We start from the raw sequence: 20076 nt of genomic DNA on the forward strand, positions 1-20076 counted from the left end.
CTTGCCTTCTCTAAGAAGCTCTCCATAACTCAACTTTTCCTTATTCTGAGGACATCTTAAGTTTGGATCGTGCATACACTTGTTTATCTGAAATTATGTAATTATCTTTACCTTATTTTATGATAAAGGGATGTTGAGTTCATTCTTGTTTGAGTGAACAAAATGATCCACATCAAGTTTCCCTAATATTCTGTTTTTCCCCCAATAACTTTTCAACCTATGTTTCCCCTCTCTCCACCACACTTTCTCTATTCTCAAATTTAAGTAACAAAAAGTAGGCATGGTAAGAAAATGCTGTAGTGTTTTTTCACATGTGGACCCAGTTGTATGCAATGTAGAGTGAAATATTTTAGAATTTGAGACCATAGATTTCTTCTAGTTGAGTCCATACCTACAGCATTAATCCTATAACATAATTTAAAAGTGGTCTTTCTGAAGTTTACCACAGTATTTCCAATAATTTCCTCTAAAAATTACAATAGCTCCTCAACCTGTCTATTTCATTTCTGATCTAAATATTAGGGAAAGCTTTGTTATATTTAGTAAAAGAGGCAGCATAATTCAGAACTGGCTTTAGTCAGAACAATCAGAGTTCAAGTCTTGTCCCTGTCATATACTGATAGTGTGACCCTGAGCAATTCAATTACTTTCTCATTGTCCCTCCTCCCCACCCCAGAAAATCTCTTAGATGGCAAATTGCTGAAAAATAGTTGATCTGCATTGGTAGAGTTCCCTCACTTTGGATTCCTTTATACTAGAAACAACATACATGCCATGAGTGGGGCTAAACAAGATTAAAGTGAAGTTGAGAAATATTTAACAAAATAAATAAAAATGCAGTGAAGCATAGATAGCATTACATTTTAAAATTTAGACAATATGGGCCTCACTGAGATCCCTATGTAGGGTTGAGTGGTTCTTTCTAATTGAGTTTGACACCTTTTTTGCTAAACCAATTTTGCACTGTCCAACTCTTCCAAATCAAGTCAAAATAGAAAAATCTCCCAAAATAGATTGCTAGTAGTCAATATGTCTTAGGAAGGAACGAACTGATTCATAGGACCATAAACTGTTATTTTTCTTTGAACATTTATTTTGAGCCACAGTATTTGTTGTTGCTGTTTTTCCTATGTATATTGATTGAAAGTTTCTAGCCCAAATCAGGATAGTTGGTTGAAGAAAAGAGTGAAGTATGGTATTGACTATTTTGGAGATATGCATAATAATCCAATACTCTCTTCTGTTTTCTCACCCTTAATCTACAAGTCATTGAAATGGGGCAAAGATCATTGCTAGTGAATATCCTTGAAAGCCAAGATCAAGAATTTTCCTTTGGGGGGCAGCTAGGTGGCATAGTGGATAAAGCACCAGCCTTGGAGTCAGGAGTACCTGGCTTCAAAACTGGTCTCAGACACTTAATAATTACCTAGCTGTGTGGCATTGGGCAAGCCACTTAACCCATTTGCCTTGCAAAAACCTAAAAAAAATGAGTTTTCCTTTGAAACAAGGAATACTGAAGAACTTCAAGATTCATTAAAAGGATTGATGTGTAAGCTGGGACTGATCTTTGAACACCTGTTCTTCCAGCCTCACCGAGACAGGGAAAACTAGGTTTTTAAGAAGAAAATGAAGGAAATATTATCTTAGGGTTAAAAAAAAACTTGAAAGGACAATTCTATTTTATTTTTACCATATTATGCCTAATTTGATTATTATACTCATCTTTGGCAGACATTTGATGCTGGGTAGAGCTGGGATGGTGTATACTATAGAATTCAACAATTCTTAGACTGTTGGATTTCAAAATCAAATTCCCTGTTTGTTAGAGTCCACTAGAAACTTTAAAATTTCCCTTTGATACATACAATCAACTTGAATTATCCAAAGTAAATATGTGTCATATGTAATGGAATTTTCTTATATCAAAAGTATGCACATTTTCTCAGAGTTGTTATTGAAAAGTCATTAGAGAAATGAATGACCTAAAATCACAGATGGACTCTGCACATCTATTGAAAGAGAGAAAGTCCATGGGCATCCTGTGTGCTCTACTGGCAGACTCAGCTGGAAAGATCTCTATCAAATTAGCTCTTTATCAAATTTACCTACTATGGGGAACTTGGTAGAGGACATTCAGGAGAGTTTCAGAAGGGTAGGCATAGAAAGCTTTTTAACAGTTTCAGTGGATCATGGTATTGAAGATATCATAGATAGATTTGAGTATTTTCAGATACTGAAAAACATCCTTTGTTGCATTCCCTTGAAACTTATTAAATTAGGAAATAGCCCATTTTAGTACATCCTAGTAATGGCTTTGATTCACAGACAAGCTGCCATGGTAAGTTTATGCTTTAGCAACTGGTACTGCTCAAAAAAAGGAAGTAATGGCACAAGAAATAAACGCCTCTCTCACTTCATGGCTCTTCCCTTTCACATCTCTTTGGGAACTTGATAACTGGTCCTCAAGCCTATCCTTAAGTGACACCACATAGAGCCTAGTGCTTTAGGTGGCCCTGCATCTAGACCAATAATGGCACCATCCACTGTGGCAGGCATTGGCATGCATACTGCTAAGGTAATAAGTGCCAAAGATAGAGTTTTTGCATAACCAAGACCTGGCACTATTGGTACTCTGTGGGGTAGTGGACCTGGAGAGCAGTAGAACTGGAAAAGACTTTGTTATAATTATCACCAGAGATCTTTCACCATTGCTCCCTCTGACTTAGGGACCACAGCACATTTAGCTGAGCAGACTGGGACTAGTCAATCTGCACCTTGGACAGAGGCTTCTGACTCACCCTGGAGAAAGATGATGTACACAACAGAATCTCCTAGTAAGAGTGAAGAAAGTCTTGTATACTTACTTGCCACTACTATCTTGAGAATTTATGTGACTGAACTTCACCCTGCCTTCAACCAACCAAATTGGGTCACAAAAGTTGGAATTTAACCATGCTTTGATGCAAGTACATGAAGAGTTTTTAAAGAAACTAGATTTCTATAATCACAGATGGCTACCTGCTTGGACCCTTGTGGAAGAAACCCTGGCTAATAGATTCCATATGTACCCAAGATGAAAACTCATGGAACTGTCTCAAGATGACTATTCTGAAAAGACCATTTGCATGACCTGAAATCTGGACTATTATCTATGCCATCCATTATTTTCTTACTCTACTCTGATCAAAATGTAAAGAAATACACTTCTTTGAGAGTCTGCCTACTAATGAATTTCTTTTTTTTTTTAGGTTTTGGCAAGGCAAATGGGCTTAAGTGGCTTTCCCAAGGCCACACAGCTAGGTAATTATTAAGTGTCTGAGACCAGATTTGAACCCAGGTACTCCCGAGTCCAAGGCTGGTGCTTTATCCACTATGCCACCTAGCCATCCCCCTACTAATGAATTTCAATGAATTTTTCCAGTGTAGGAAAAAAAATGTTAAAAAAAGAGCAATACTACAGATCAGTTTGATGGTCTTCCCCAGTAATGCTTCAAATGAGATTTTAATTCTTCCCATATGATGGAATAGTTCTTCCCTCTTTGCCACAGGAAAGGCAACTTGCTGCAGTGGAATGAGAGCTAATTTCTATTAATAGCCTTGGATTAAAATCCTCAATCTGTCATTTCTTAATTATATGAACTTGGGTAAGTCATAACTACAATGGTCTTTGGTAATGTGTCTATCATCAGATTACCAGTGTGCAGTTGATAGAGTAATATTTTTTATATACCTCTCTCTCTCTCTCTCTCTCTCTCTCTCTCTCTATATATATATATATATATATATGTATATAAATATGTATGTACATATATGTATATTATATGTGTGTAACTATGTATATATTACCATATATACTGTGTATACAAGTATTTTTCTCTTCTAACTGCTTTAGAAGAAGGAGTACATGCATGGGAAAAAAAATCCTATAATTACACGATTTATAGTTGGGAGTAAATTGATCAATCCTCTAGATCAGAGATGTTAATCATGCAGCCTGTAACCCTCCCAAGTGCTATTAGAATAAGATTTAAATGTAGTTATAATTGAGAAATAGTTTGCAAAATAAATATTAGCAACATATCAATATCTATTAGTAACATATCAATATCTATATTGAGCACATAATATTAATCTGTGGTTTTTAAAGTCAATATGTAGCCTACAGGGTATGGTCTCCATTTCTATTTATTTGATACCACTGATCTGGATCAACTCTTCATTTTACATGAGCCAAGAAGGCAGTAACTTACCCAAGATCATACAAGTAATAAGTGACAAAGCTCTTATTCAAACTCAGGTCCAATTCTCAAAATCCAAGTCTTTCCCCATTACTTTCAATGATATTTTAGAGACACTGAAGCATGTTCCCTTCTTGTGGTTTCCTCAGACAATTGAATTCAGGTGCAACCAGTTTTGAGCACAGATAAAGGAGTGAAATCAGCAAACCAAAGTGAAGAGAAAGAAAGAGATAGAAAAACAGGGAGATGAAGAGGGACAGAGAGAAACTTTACCCTCTTTTCTCCTTTTGTTTTCCAAAACCACACCAAAAAATTGATTTTAATTAAATCCATCTTGGTATCCCCAAGAGATTTTTAAACATTAATCCTACTTTCAAAGAAGTACTCTGAGATAAGGAACCTCATCATTGTACCTATTCTTCAGGTAAAATGAATGATAAAAATTCAACAATTAGTATTTCATCAAAGAATTTTATTCAAAGACAAGAATTAAATTTAGCACTTCAGATTGGCAGTGCATTCAATGGTCTTTGCTTGTTCCTTGAATTAAAAAGATGGATTTGACAAATTTTGAATGAATGAATGGATGTTTATTGCAAGGAGTTAATGAATTAACTCCTTTTTCATAAGCTGTTGAAGTAGAACACTGTCACACAAGGAATTTCTCGACTCAGAGTGAGAAAAAAGCAAATGCTTGAATAAAGAATTCAGCTGAAAGCAAAAATTTCTCTCTCAGGCTTATATCAATAACTGATGAGTCAATTCACTAGATTTCCATTTGAAAGGCATCTCAAATTTAACATGCTCAAAATAGAACTTATTAAGATTGATTCTTAATTAGACTTCCTGATCTTTGTAAAGAGCATTCTAGTTGCCAAGTTTACAATATCAATCCTCCTCAAATCCTCCTAAGTCACCATAATGAGAAACCCCCAACCCCACCCTACCCAGTCAACTGCCAAGGCATGTCAATTCTATCTACCTGACATCTTTATGTTTTTCTCAACTCTTACAATTCAAGGCCTTAACAACTCCCATCTCCAATCTGTCCACTCTACAGATGCCAAAATCATCTTCCTAAAATACAGGGAGAATCATGCTAATCCCTTGCTTATGCAATTTTAGTGACATTATTGATTCTAGAATATAAAAAAGTATCACTAGTTTCTATTTTTGTCTCATATACAAAATTCTTAGTTCTAGCCAAACTTATACATGGGATCACCTACTTCTAAGCTTTTGCAGAGATGTGATTCCCTTGCATACATGCATTCTTTCTTCATTTTGGTCTCACAAAATCCTTAATTTTTTATGTCTTTTATCTTAGTTTTATTTATTTAAGGCAATGGGATTAAGTGACTTGCCCAAGATCACAGGGCTGGGCAATTATTAAGTGTCTGTGTTCTGATTTGAACTCAGCTCCTCCTGCTTCCAGGACCAGTGCTCTATCCAGTGCACCACCTAGCTTCCTAGCTTTTCTTTATTACTATTCATTGCCATATCCTTTGCAAAATGCTTCCATATTCCTTATATTACTAATGCTTTATTCCTCTCCAAATTATCTTGTATAGCTATTTCTCCTTGTGCATTTTATTTTCCTCTCTAGAATGTAATCCCAATGAGGGTAAGTCCTATTTTTGGTACGTGATCTTCCACAGAGTGCATACGCAGTTGTGCAGATTGCACTTCAGTCCAACAAACCAAGATTTATCATCTGATAATGCCCAATGTATTTATATCTTCATTGTCTTTCCCTGTATATGTATAATAAATGTTTGGTCAATTGAGTTGAAAAGTGTAGCATAAACCTGAGGGATCACTAATTTTGAGCTGGCTGAAAAACATGTACACAAGATGAAAGGGTGACTATAGTATGTTATATCAGGCTGTGGTATTAAGATTAGGATATAAAAACATTACTTGTACAAATATATTTATAGTAGCCCTGTTTGTGGTGACAAAGAATTGGAAATCCAGTAAATGTCCTTCAATTGGGGAATGGCTTAGCAAACTGTGGTATATGTATGTCATGGAACACTATTGTTCTATTAGAAACCAGGAGGGACAAGATTTCAGGGAAACCTGGAGGGATTTGCATGAACTTATGCTGAGTGAAATGAGCAGAACCAGAAAAACACTGTACACCCTAGCAGCAACATGGGAGTGATGTTCAACCTTGAAGGACTTGCTCATTCCATCAGTGCAACAATTGGGAATAATTTTGGGCTGTCTGCAAAGGAGAGTACCATCTGTATCCAGATAAGGAGCTGTGGAGTTTGAACAAAGTGCAAGGACTATTCCTTTAAATTTAGAAAAAAAAAACAGATAGCTTATTGTCTGATCTTGTTACCTCTTAGACTTCTCTTAAAGGATATGATTTCTCTCTCATCACACCCAATTTGGATCAAGGTACAACATGGAAACAAAGTAAAGACTGACAGAGTGCTCTCTGTGGTGGGGGGGGGAGGGAAGCAAGATTGGGGGAAATTGTAAAACTCAAATAATATCTTTAATAAAAATAAATTTAAAAAAAAACAAAAAAAGATTAGGATAATCCTATAGATTGAATGATCAATGGTTTATCAAAGAAGGTTCTCTTCTCCAAAGTTCTCTTTTACCAATAGTTAAATGTTATTTTCTTTTTTTTCGCAAGGCAATGAGGTTAATTGACTCACCCAAGGTCTCACAGCTAAGCAAATATTAAGTGTCTGAGACTGGATTTGAACACTGCACCACCCAGCTGTCCCCTGAAAGGTATTTTCTTTGCTGAGGAATTAATACTGGTTACCTATTTATAGCCTTGTTACAGAAAAGATAAGTATTATCATGGGAGGCTAGAGAAATCTCTCTTGTTACAGAAAAGAAAATTATCAATCACTCCAAAATTTATGGAATGTAGCCAAAGCAGATATTAGGGGAAATTTTATATCTCTAAATACCTATATGAATAAATTAGAAAAAGAGGATATCAACAAATTAAGCATGCAATGAAAAAACTAGTAAAAGAATAAATTAAAAATTCCCTATTAAATACCAAATCAGAAATTCTGAAAATCAAAGGAGAAAATTAAAATTGAAAATAAGAAACCTATTGAAATAATAAATAAAACTAAAGGTTGATCTTATTTAAAAAATAAAATAGATAAACCTCTGGTTAATCTGATTGTTTTAAAAAAAGAAGAAAACTAAATTATCAGTATCAAAAATGAAAAAAGATAGGATCACCACCAAGGAAGAAGAAATTAAAATAACAATTCAGAACTATTTGCCCAACTGCATGCCAATAAATTTGACAATCTAAGTGAATCCTAAAAAGTCACCTAAATAACTACTTGAAAGTATTAACAACATTAGCAAATTTGTAGGATATGCGATAAACCCACAGAAATAATTAGCATTTTGTATATTACCTAAAAAAATCCATTTATAGTAATTGTAGACAACATAACATACTTGGAAATCTACCTTTAAACACAATTGCAGAAACTGTGTGGACACAATTATAAAACACCTTTCATAGAAATAAGGTCAGATCTAAACAATGTCAATTGCTTTAGGTAGTCTGAATTAATATAACAGAAATGGCCATTTTAACTAAATTAAATTATTTACAATCAAACTGCCAAACAATTATTTAATAGGGTTAGGGGAAAATAGTATCAAAATTCATCTAGAGGAATAAAAGTTCAAGAATATCAAAAAATTAATGAAAAAACTGCAAAAGAAGGTGGTCTAACCATTCTAGATATAAAACTATATTATAAAGTGGTGGTCATCAAAACTGGTATAGGCTAAGAAATTTAGAAGTGAATTAGTGGAACAGATTAGGTATAAAAGAAACAATAGTAAATGACTATAATGGCACACTGTTTGATAAACCCAAAGACTTTTGAATCTGGGATAAGAACTCATTATTTGACAAAAATTGGTGGGAAAAACTAGAAAATAGTAAAAGAAAAGTTAGGCATGTACCACCACCTCACACCATACCAAAATAAGGTTGAAATGGGATTTAGACATCAAGGGTGATACCATAAGTCAAATAGGAAAAAAGAAATGGTATGGAAGAAGTTTATGATAAAGAAGAGATAGAGATCATAACAAATTACAAAATGGATAATTTCAACTATATTAAAAATTTTTGCACAAATAAAACCAAGCAACCAAGATTAGAAGGAATGCAGGAAGAGAAATAATTTTCACAGCTAGTGTTTCTGACAAAGGACTCATTGCTAAACTATATAGAGAACTGAGTGAAATTTATAAGAATATAAGGCATTCTTCAATTGATAAATGGTCAAAGTATATGAACAGGCAGTTTTCAGATAAAAAATTAAAATTAGGTATAGTCATATGAGAAAATGCTTCAAATTGTTATTGATTAGAAATATTTGAATTAGAAGAACTTTGACCTATCATCTCACAATATAGATTGGGTAAAATGGAAAAAAAGAAAATGATTAATGTTAGAAAGGACATAAGAAAATTGGTACACTAATGAACTCTTGGTGGAGTAGTAAACTGATCCAACTAATTTTGAGAGCAATTTGGAACTTTACTCAAAGGGCAATAAAGCTGTGCATACCCTCTGATACAGCAATACCACAACTAGATCTATATTCCAAAGAGATCATTAAAAAAAGGAAAAAGGATCCACATGTACAAAAATCTTTATGGCAGCTCTTTTTTTGAGTGGCAAATAATTAGAAATTGAGGGGATACCCATCAACTGGGGAATGGCTGAACAAACTGAGAAATCATGATTGATCCAACTTCAGAAAAGCATGGTAAGACTTGTATGAAGTGATGCTGAGTGAAGTGAGCAGAACCAGAACATTATGCACACTAATAGCACCATTGTGAGCCGATCAACTATAAATGATGCAAATCTTCCCAGTGATCAAGCACAATCCTGATAGGCCTATTAAGGAAAATGACATCCAAATCCAGAGAACAAACTATGGATTCTGAATGTATATCAAAGCATATTATGTTCACTTTTTAAAACTTCTTTTATGTTTTATCATTCTCATTTTTTTCTCCTTAGTTCTAGTTCCTCTTTCAGAGCTTGACTAATATAGAAATGCAGCAGTTATTTGGTACAAGGGATAGAGCACTGGCTCTGGAGTTGAGGACCTGGGTTCAAATTCAGCCTCAGACACTTGATACTTTCTACCTGTGTCAACCTGGTAAAGTCATTTAACCCTGATTGCCTTGCATCCAGGGCCACCTCCAGTCGTCCTGATTCATATCTGACCACTCCAGATGATTCTATAGGAGAAAGTGAGGCTGGTGACAGCACAGCATCGCCCTCACTCAAATCCAATTTACCATTTATTATAGCATCATCTTCCTGATGTCGTGATCTTCTTCGAGAATATAGGACAAAAAAACAACAATATAGAAATGAGTTAAATGGATTAAAATAGAGAAAAAAATGTGAAACTCAAAAACTTGCAAAATGATGAATGTTGGAGACTTCTGGCTAAGAAGGTAGAAAAAAAATCAAGCATTGTTTTAAGTTCTTCTGGCTTTCCCTTAGAAATAACATAAACCAAGTCTCTTAACAGATTTTGGAACCACAGAACCAGAAAAGAGTCAAGGAGAAGAACATCTACCAACAAGGTCTGTCTCAGGGGAGAGTGGGCAAGTTGGAGGCAGAGAGCAGAGAACCAGCCCAGGGGCTGTGGAGTGAGGCTGGGGGGACTGACCTGAGAACAGTGCGGGAAGCATTTGCTGTGCATGTGGCATGGGAGAGCTCCAGTGATCAAATATCGACCCAGTCAGAACTGGTTTGGAGCCCCATGTTTTCAGTGGAGATGCCTCCCTCATCATTCCTATGGTAGAATGTGGTGACTTTCTCCAGAACAAACAGCCTTACCCTAGTGTTTGCACCTTGCTCCAAGGCTCAGGTGTGGGATGCAGATCTCCCCCCAGAACTTAAATAGATTAGCTATCTAACTGGAGGGCCCAACCCAGATTATTCCATGGCAGGATAGATCCTGTTGATCCCCCTCCCCTCCCCACCCCAAGGAGTAAGCTACTAACCAACATCACAGACAATCCATAGGAAGCTTCTGGCCCCATCTATTGTCTGACCCACTGAGTAACCCAGTAACCCCCTGAAAGTGGGCAAGTCCTCAATACTAAAGGTCTGTGAACCAGCCCCTCCACCAGCACAAGAATGGAGGGACCCAAAATGAAGAAAGGTCAGTGTAAAGGAGAGTCCATTGAAGGTTACTTTGAAGACAAGGATCCTAACTCACCAAGGAATACAGCTTCAGAGGAGGATATGAATTGGTCTCCAGCCCAGAAAGATTTCTTAAAGAGATCAGAAAGGAGTTTACAAATCTAATAGAAAAACTGGGGAAAAATCAAGAGAAAATTAACATCTTAGAACAAGAAAAAAATCCTTTGAAAATACAATTGGAGAAAGGCAAAAAGAAAATAATTTTCTTAGAAATACTGCTGAGCAAATGAGTAATTCCTTCAAAAATAGAACTGAATAACTGGAAAATAAGATGCAAAAGGTAAATGAAGAAAACTTTTCTCTAAAAAGAAGATTGGAGATGGAGGAAAGATGGAAGCATGAAGGCAGGGATTCCCAGAAACTCATTCCCTCAAAAACTCCAGAAGCCATCAAATTATGACTCTAGCAAAAAATTGGGAGGAGAAATGAGAGCAATGCAGATAAATCATGGAAACTAAATCAACAGCTTGGTGAAAGAAATACAAAAAATACTAAAGAAAATAATATGTTAAAAACCAGTTTATACCAAATGGAAAAAGCAACACAAAAGGCAAATGAGGAGAAGAATGCCTTAAAAAGCAGAATTGGCCAGCTGGAGAAGGAGATAAAAAAACTCTCTGAAGAAAATAATTCCTTCAAATGAAGAATGGAACTAAAGGAAGCTGATGACTTTGTGAGAACTCAACAAAAAAATAAAACTATACCAAAATAAACCAAACAAACCCCAAATTAGAAGAAAATGTGAAATATCTCATTGGAAAAAACAACTGACCTTGAAAATAGATTCAACAGAGATAATTTAACAATCACTGGTTGACCTGAAAGTCATGACCAGGAAAAGAGCCTAGACTTCATTTTTCAAGAAATAATACATCAAAATTGCTGATCCTAGAATTAGAGTTCCTAGAAACAGAGGATAAAATGAGTGACTTCACCAATCACCTCCTGAAAGATTCCTAAAGAAAAACTTCCAGGAATATTATAGCCACATTCCAAAACTCCTAAGTCAAAGAGAAAATACTAAAAGCTGCCAGAAACAAACAATTCAAGTACCGTGGCTCTATAGTCAGGATTACACAGGATCTGGCAGCAACTACATTAAGGGCTTGTAGGACTTGGAATATGATATTCTGAAAGGCAGAAGATCTTAGTTTAAACCGAAAATCAACTACCCAGAAAAACTGAACATCCTCTTTCAGGGAAAAGATAGACTTTCAGTAAAACAGGGGACTTTCAAGCTTTCCTATTGAAACAACCAGAGCTGAACAGAGAGCTTGATCACCAAGTACAGGACTCAGATGAACCACAGAAGGGGTGGACAAGAAGGACTAACTATGGGGAACTTAATGATGTTGAACTGTTTGTATTCCTACATGGGAAGAAAAAACTGATAACTTCTATGAACTTTCTCATTTATAAGAGCAGTTAGAAGGAGCATATATAGAAAGGACACAGGAAGGAGCTGAATATAATGGTATAATATAGCAAAAAGATATAGTCAATGGGTGATAAAGGAAAGTATGGGAGCAATAAAAAGGAGAGGAGGAAGGGGCTAAGATATTTAACAAAAGAGTCAAGAAAAAGCTTTTACAATGGAGTTAAATGGGGGAAGGTGAGGGGGGACTAAGTGAGCCTTCATTATCATCACAAATGGCTCAGAGAGGAAATAATATACACACTTAATAGGGTATAGAAATCTATCTTACCCTAGAGAAAAAATGAGATGAAAGGAATGGGATAAGGGGAAATGGGGGGACGGGGGAGTAGGTGATAGAAAAAAGGGAAGGATTGTGGCAGAGGGTACTAAGATATGTCTGAACAGGGACAGGATGATGAAAGGAAAGAGAGAGAGAGAGAGAGAGAGAGAGAGAGAGAGAGAGAGAGAGAGAGAGAGAGAGAGAAGAATGGAATAATTGAGATTGGGGAGGAATAGAGTGGAAGGCAATACAGCTGGTGATAGCAACTGTGAGAAAAATATTGAAGCAACTTCCTTGGTGGCTATGATGGAGAAGGCAACTCATCCCAGAAACATAGCCATTGGAATCTGAACATAGAATAAAGTACACTTTTTCTTCTGTCTCACTATACTTGAGGTTTCTCATCTTCTTAGGGGTGAGGGGGTTTTATGAGTACTTTCACAACAAGATTATTGTAATAATATAAAACAAATAAAAAAAGGAAAAAATATTGTAATATGTAAAAATTAATGATTTCATGAGACACCAAGGATCTGAAACAAACAAAAAATTAGAAGAAAATGTAAAATACCTCAGTGGCTAAACAACAGACTTGGAAAATAGATTTATAAGAGACAATTTAAGAATCATGGAGTTTCCTGAATATCTTGAAGAAAAAAAAGCCTGAACTCCATACTTCAGAATGTAGTGAAGGAGAGCTGCCCTGATATACTGGAACCAAAGGGCAAAATAGTCATTGAAAGAATAGATTGATCCTCTCCTGAAAGGATTCCAAAATGAAAACACCAATAAATATTGTGGCCAAACTCCAGAACAATCAGATAAAAGAGAAAATCCTGCAAGCAGACAGAAAGAAACAATTTAAATTCCAAGGAACCACAGGAAGAGAAGGACCTGTGATCTGATATTACAGAGAGCAAGGGAATTTGGAATGTAACCAAGAAATCCAGCAAAACTAAGCCTTTTCTTCCAGGGGAAAAGATGGACATTTAATGAAATAGGAGACTTTCAGCTTTTCCTGATGAAAAGACCAGAGCTAAACAGAAAATTTGTTCATCAAACCAGAGATTCAAGAGATACATAAAAAGGGAAAAAAGGGGGAAAGAAGGAAAAACCATCATTCAATTAGATGAAACTAGCTATACTTCCACCTGGGAAAAAAGATTCTCATAACTCTTGAGAATTGTAACTCTGTTAGAGAGAATATACTTAGCCAGAAATAATAGACATTCATGACTTATCCATCACTCTGATAGAATGATTTAAAAACAATATCTCCTTAAAATGGGGAGACAGTATAGAGATATGTTAAAGAGGAGATTGAATGGGATAAATTATATCGTATGAAGGGGTGCAAAGAACCTATTGCATCCAAGAAGAAGAGAGGAGGTGGGAGCTGCTTGAATATTACTTTCATCAGATTTGTCTAAAGATTGATTACACACACACACAGACACACAGTTAAGTTTAGACATTTATCTTGTATTTTAAGTATTAAGAAGGGAGGGGGAAGAAAAGAGGAGCTGACAGAAGGGGCAAAGGGAAAGGGGAAAGAAAGGGGAGGGAGTTTGGATAGAAGTGGGACAAGCACACTGAAGACAGAAGCAAAATACTGGGGTGTTGAGGACCATAGGTGAGTGGGTCTCTGACCATGATGGTTTAATAAGCCCTCTCAGTGGAAGGAGTTTACTCTTTGCCTGGTTTGTTTCTCCATTCCAGGAAGCTTACGTAGTTACTTTCTAAGCATACGATATTTCTAGATGATGAGAAGTTATAGTTATGACATTCTTGATATGACAGCACATACAGCATGACCTGAGAAGAAGGGTAGTACTCAATGTGCTCAGGGCATTAGATAAAGAAGGGACCTTGTGATTTTTGCAATATATAAGCTTGTGAACAGCTCAATAAATCAGACTCTCTCTTCCATCTTGTCAGAGTCCCGTCTCTTTATTATTCAGTCTTCAGTCCCTTCAGTCCCAGGACTGAAGTGTTGAGCGGGGGTCCCAAAACTGGCAAATATGGATAGAGAGAAGAAAAGGGGAGGGGGGAAATACAAATGGAGGGAAGATAGCTTAAATGTCCATAAAGAGTAATTATAACTTAGAACATGAATATGATGAACTCTCCTATAAAACGGAAGTGGATAGCAGAGTGGATTAAAAACCAGACTTGTACAATATGCTGCTTACAAGAAATGCATTTGAAGAAGAGAGAAACATACAGATAAAGGGAAAAAGTCTTGAGCAGAATATATTATGCTTCAGCTGAAGTGAAAAGCAATCCTTATCTCAGACAAAGCAGCTGCAAAAATAGATCTCATTAAAAGATATAAGGAAGGAAACTATATCCTCCTAAAAGGTACTCTAGACAATGAAACAATTTCAATACTAAATATGTATGTACCAAGCAGTATAGCATCCAGATTTTTAGAGGAGAAACTAAATGAGTTACAGGAAGATATAAGCAGCAAAACTCTACTAGTGGAAGACCTCAACCTCTCTCTCTCTCTCTCTCTCTCTCTCTCTCTCTCTCTCTCTCTCTCTCTCTCTCTCTCTCCCCCTCCCTCCCTCCCTCCCTCTCAGAATTAGATAAATCTTGACATAAAAATAAATAAAGAGTTAAATAGAATGTTAGAAAACTTGGCATGATAGACCTTTGGAGAAAATTGAACAGGGATAGAAAGGAATGTACCTTTTTTCTGCAGTACATAGCACCTACACAAAAATTGACCATGTATTATTAGGGCATAAAAACTTCATAATCTAATGCAGAAAAGCAGAAATATTGAATGAATCCTTTTCAGAACTTGATGCAATAAAAATCATTTGCTATAATGGACTATGGGGAAATAAAGCTAAAACTAATTAGAAACTAAATAACCTCATTTTAAAGAATAAGTGGTTCAAACAGCAAATTATAGAAAGAATTAGTGAGTTCATTCAAAACAATGACAATAAGGAGACAACATTTAAAAATTTATGGGATACAGCCAAAGCAGTCATTAGGGGGGTAGAATATATCTCTAAATGCTTACATGAATAAAATAGAGAAAAAGGAAATCAATGAACTGAGCATACAACTAAAAAAGTTAGAAAAAGAACAAATTAAAAACACCCCAAAATATCAAATTAGAAATTCTAAAATTTCTAGAAATTAATAAAATCAAAAGCAAGAAAACTATTGAATTAATAACTAAAACCAAGAGTTGGCTTAATAAAAAAATCGATGAAATAGATAAAACTTTGTTTAATTTGATTAAAAATAAGAAAGAAGAAAACTAAATTATTGGGATCAAAAATGAAAAAGGTGAACTCACCACCCATGTGGAGGAAATTAAAGTAATAATTTGGGAACTATTTTACCCAGCTATATGCCAATAAATTTGATAATCTAAATGAAATGGGTGAATATTTACAAAAATATAAGCTGCCAAGGTCAAATGAAAGAAAATTAAATACCTAAATAACCCTATCTCAGAAAAAGAATTTCAACAATCCAGCAAAGAACTTCCTAAGTAAAAATCTCCAGGGTAAGATGGATTCACAAATGAATTCCATCAAACATTCAAGAAACGATTGGTTCCAATTCTATATAAACTCTTTGGAAAAATAGGGGAAGATGGAACTCTGCCTGACTCTTTCTATGACACCAATATAGTGCTGATACCTAAATCGGGAAGAGTGAAAACTGAGAAAGGAAATTATAGAACAATTTCCCTGTTGAATATGGAAACAAAACTCTTAAATAAAATATTAGCTAAGTGATTACAGCAAGTTATCACCAGGATAATACCCTATGACCAAGCAGGATTTATTCCAGGCATGCAGGGTTGTTTGTCAGCATAATTGACTATATCATTGACAAATCTAACAGAAATCATATGATTACCTCAATGAATGCTGAAAAAGATTTTGACAAAGCACCCATATCTACTAAAATCACTAGAGAGCATAGGAATAAATTGCTTAATCCTTAAAATGATAAGCAGTATCTATCTGAAACCATCAACAAATATTATATGCAATGGGGACAAGCTAGAAGCATTCCCAATAAGATCAGGGGTGAAACAAGTATGCCCATTATCACCACTACTATTCAGGATTGTATTAGAAATGTTAAATTCAAAATAAGAGAAGAAAAAGAAATTAAAGGAATTAGAATTGGGAAGGAAGAAACAAAACTCCCACTCTTTGTAGATAACATGATGGAATACCTAGAGAACCCTGAAAAATCATCTAAAAACTACCGAAACCATTAGCAACTTTAGCAAAGTCATGGGATATAAAATAAACCCACAAAATCCTCAGCATTTCTATATATTACCAACAAGGTACAGCAGCAAGAGTTGGAAAGAGAAATCCCATTTAAAATAATATCAGACAATGTAAAATATTTGGGAATCTGCCTGCTAAGACAGACTCAGAAACTTTATGAAAACAACTATAAAACACTTTTCACACAAATAAAATCAGTTCTAAATAACTGGGCAAATATCAACTATTCATGGATAGGTCAAGCTAATATAATAAAAAATGACAATTCTACCTATATTACACTATTTATTTAGTGCCACACTAACTGAACTCCCAAAATATTACTTTAGTGAATTATAAAAAGTAGCTAAATTCATATGGAGAAAAAAATCAATAATATCAAGGGAATTAATGAAAAAAAATGCAGAAGTAGGTATCTTAGCCTTACCAGATCTAAAATTATATTAAAAAGCATCAGTTATTAAAACTGTCTGGTACTGGCTAAGAAATAGAGTGGTGGATCAGTGGAATAGATAAAGTACAAAAGAGACAGCAGGAAATGATTATAACCAAGATAAGATCAAAATGGGTACAGGATTTAGATATAAAAGACAATATTATAAGCAAATTAGGAGAACAAGGAATAGTTGACCTGTCAGATCTATGGAAAGGGGAACAGTATTGACCAAGGAAGAGGTAGAGAACATTATAAAGAACAAATTGCTCAATTTTGAATATGTTAAATTAAAAAGCTTTTGCACAAACAAAACCACTCTAATCAAGATGAAAAGAAATTAAGTAAAGTGGGAAACAATTTTTACAACTAGTGTATCTGTCAAAGGACACATTTCTAATATATAGAGAGAACTGAGTCAAATTTATAAAAATAAAAAGCCATTTCCCATTTCACAAAGGGCCAAAGGATATGCAAAGGCAATTTTCAGATGAGGAAATCAAAGCTATCTATAGTCATATGAAAAAATTACTCTAAATCATTACTAATTAGAGAAATAAAAAATAAATCATCTCTGAGATATCATCTCACACCTCTCAGATTGGCCAATATGACCAGAAAATATAATGATCAACAATGTTGTAGGGGATGTGGGAAATCTGGGACACTAATGCATTACTGGTGGAGCTGGGCTGATCCAGCCTTTATGGAGAGCAATTTGGAATTATGCCCAAATGGCAATAAAAATGTGCAAACCCTTTGACCCAGCCATACCATTCCTGAGCCTATACCTAGAAGAGATCATGGAAAATGGCAAAAGCCCCATATGTACAAAAAAATATTTCTAGGAGTTCTGTTTGTAGTGGCAAAGGATTAGAAATTGAAGGGATGGCCAACAATTGGGGAAATGACTGAACAAATATACATGTGTGATGGAACACTATTGTTCTATTAGAAATTATGAGGAATGGGATTTCAGAGAAGCCTGGAAAGACTTGCATGAACTGATTTTGAGTGAGATGAACAGAACCAGAAGAACATTGTACACCTTAACAGCAACATGTGGTGATGATCAACTTTGATGGACTTGCTTACTCCATAAGTGCAATAATCAGGGACAATTTTAGGGAATCTCTGATGGAGATTACCATCTGTATCCAGAGAAACAACTGTGGAATTTAAATGAAGAACAAAGATTATTATCTTCAATCTCTAAAAAAAATCATCTTATGTATTATCTAATTTTGCTATTTGTAACATTTTCTTTCTTCCTTAAAGATATGTTTTTTTTTTCTTTCAACACATTCATTTTTGATATATGCATATCATGGAAACAAATATAAAGACTATCAGATTGCCTTCCATTGGGGAGGGGGGGAACCTGTAAAATTCAAAATCTTGCCAAAAAATGATTGGTAGAAACTACTATTGTATATAATTGGAAAAGAAAGAAAATATTTCTAAAAAATATGAATGCTGAAAATTATCTGTGCATGTAATTGGAAAAGAAAGAAATAGATAAGGAGTGGGGGTAAAAAGAAAAGAAAAATTATCATCATGGGAGTATAGAAACATCTCCCTATCTCCAAAGTAGTCCCAAATAATGTTTTCCCTTTCACAAGATTAAGTAGATAAAAGTCAATTGTGTTTTTTTAATTAAGCAAGAGCTCTTAGTCAAAATAAAATTCTTATTAATTATTAACTACATTTAAAGAAAGTAAATCTTTGACCTTGAAATAAGGGAGATATGTTCTGGATCTTCAGGTAGAAGATTTGAGGGAACTATTTTTCCCTTTTTTGCTCATCATCTCATTTAGTCAAGGAATTTCCTACATTATAATAGGACAGCCTGGTTACCCAGTAGATAGAGCACTGGATTTGAAGCCATGAATACTAGAGTTCAAATCCAACCTCTGATATATTCTAGTTGTGTGACTGGCAAATTGCTTAACTTTTGTTGGTCTTAGTTTTTGTCATGTGTAATTTCATGTGAAATTAAGAACATCACTTATTTCCCAGGCTTGCAGTCAGGATTAAATAAAATAAATTTAAATAAAAATAAATTAATTTGTAAAAAAAGTGCTTTACAAATCTTAAAGCACTATATATGAGATAGCAATCATTATTGTTATTGGAACCAAACGATTAGGAACTGAACTGTTTGTCTCTGTATCCTAATAATTTTTCTAAATATTCCTAGACAAATTACTGGTTATAGATGAGTATCAACAAGGGAGGCCTTAGTGGGAAACGGAGGAATTAGTTACCTAATTTTGGGATCAAAGAAATGCTGCAGGCTATCTGCATTTCCATTTAAACCAAGAACCTATACTTGAAAACCATTTCAAAAGTGACCTGAAATCTTTCATTACATGGGGATAAAATTTTGCATGAAGATATATCTAGCACATGGCTTTGTGGCCCTGGAATCAGGAGTACTTGAGTTCAAATCTGGCCTCAGACACTTAATAATTACCTAGCTGTGTGACCTTGGGTGTGTCATTTAACCCAATTGCCTTGCAAAAAAAACCCCTAAAAAATACATCTAGGAGAAATAAGGGTAACAAATTTATGATAGAATATAAAGTAGGGTTTTTTAATTCAATTTTATTTTATTTTCATGACTATATTGTTTCCTTGCTACCACCTTTCCCTCTTTCCCCATTAAGAAATTGAGCAAAACAAAACTCACTATAAGCATGTGTGGTCAAACAAACTAATTTTCTTTATAGAATATGTCAAATAAGTATTATGTATGCATAGAAACACTTATACATGTATATATTCACATATGCTATATATATATATATATATATAATATATATATATATACACACATATATACACTTATACTTTGAATCCAACACCTATGAGGAGATAACTCCATTTGCCTTACAAAAACCTAAAAAAATACTGCTTTTCTTTCATTTGATCTCCAGCATATACACCTTTTAATGGTACTGCTCATTCAAAGATTAATAAATTGGGGGGCATTGTTCCAAATTGTAAATCATATATTATTAATGAATTATAGATCTAAAATTAAAACAGAACTCATAGTTGATCAAGTCCAACCTGCTCCATTTACAAATAAAAAAAAATGAGGTTAAGGGGTTTGCCAAAGACCTCATGGATAATAAATATCAGAGGCAAGATTCCAAACCAGATCCCCTGACTCCAA

The sequence above is a fragment of the Macrotis lagotis genome, chromosome 3, assembly GCF_037893015.1.
Source record: "Macrotis lagotis isolate mMagLag1 chromosome 3, bilby.v1.9.chrom.fasta, whole genome shotgun sequence".
Taxonomy (NCBI): Eukaryota; Metazoa; Chordata; class Mammalia; order Peramelemorphia; family Peramelidae; genus Macrotis; species Macrotis lagotis.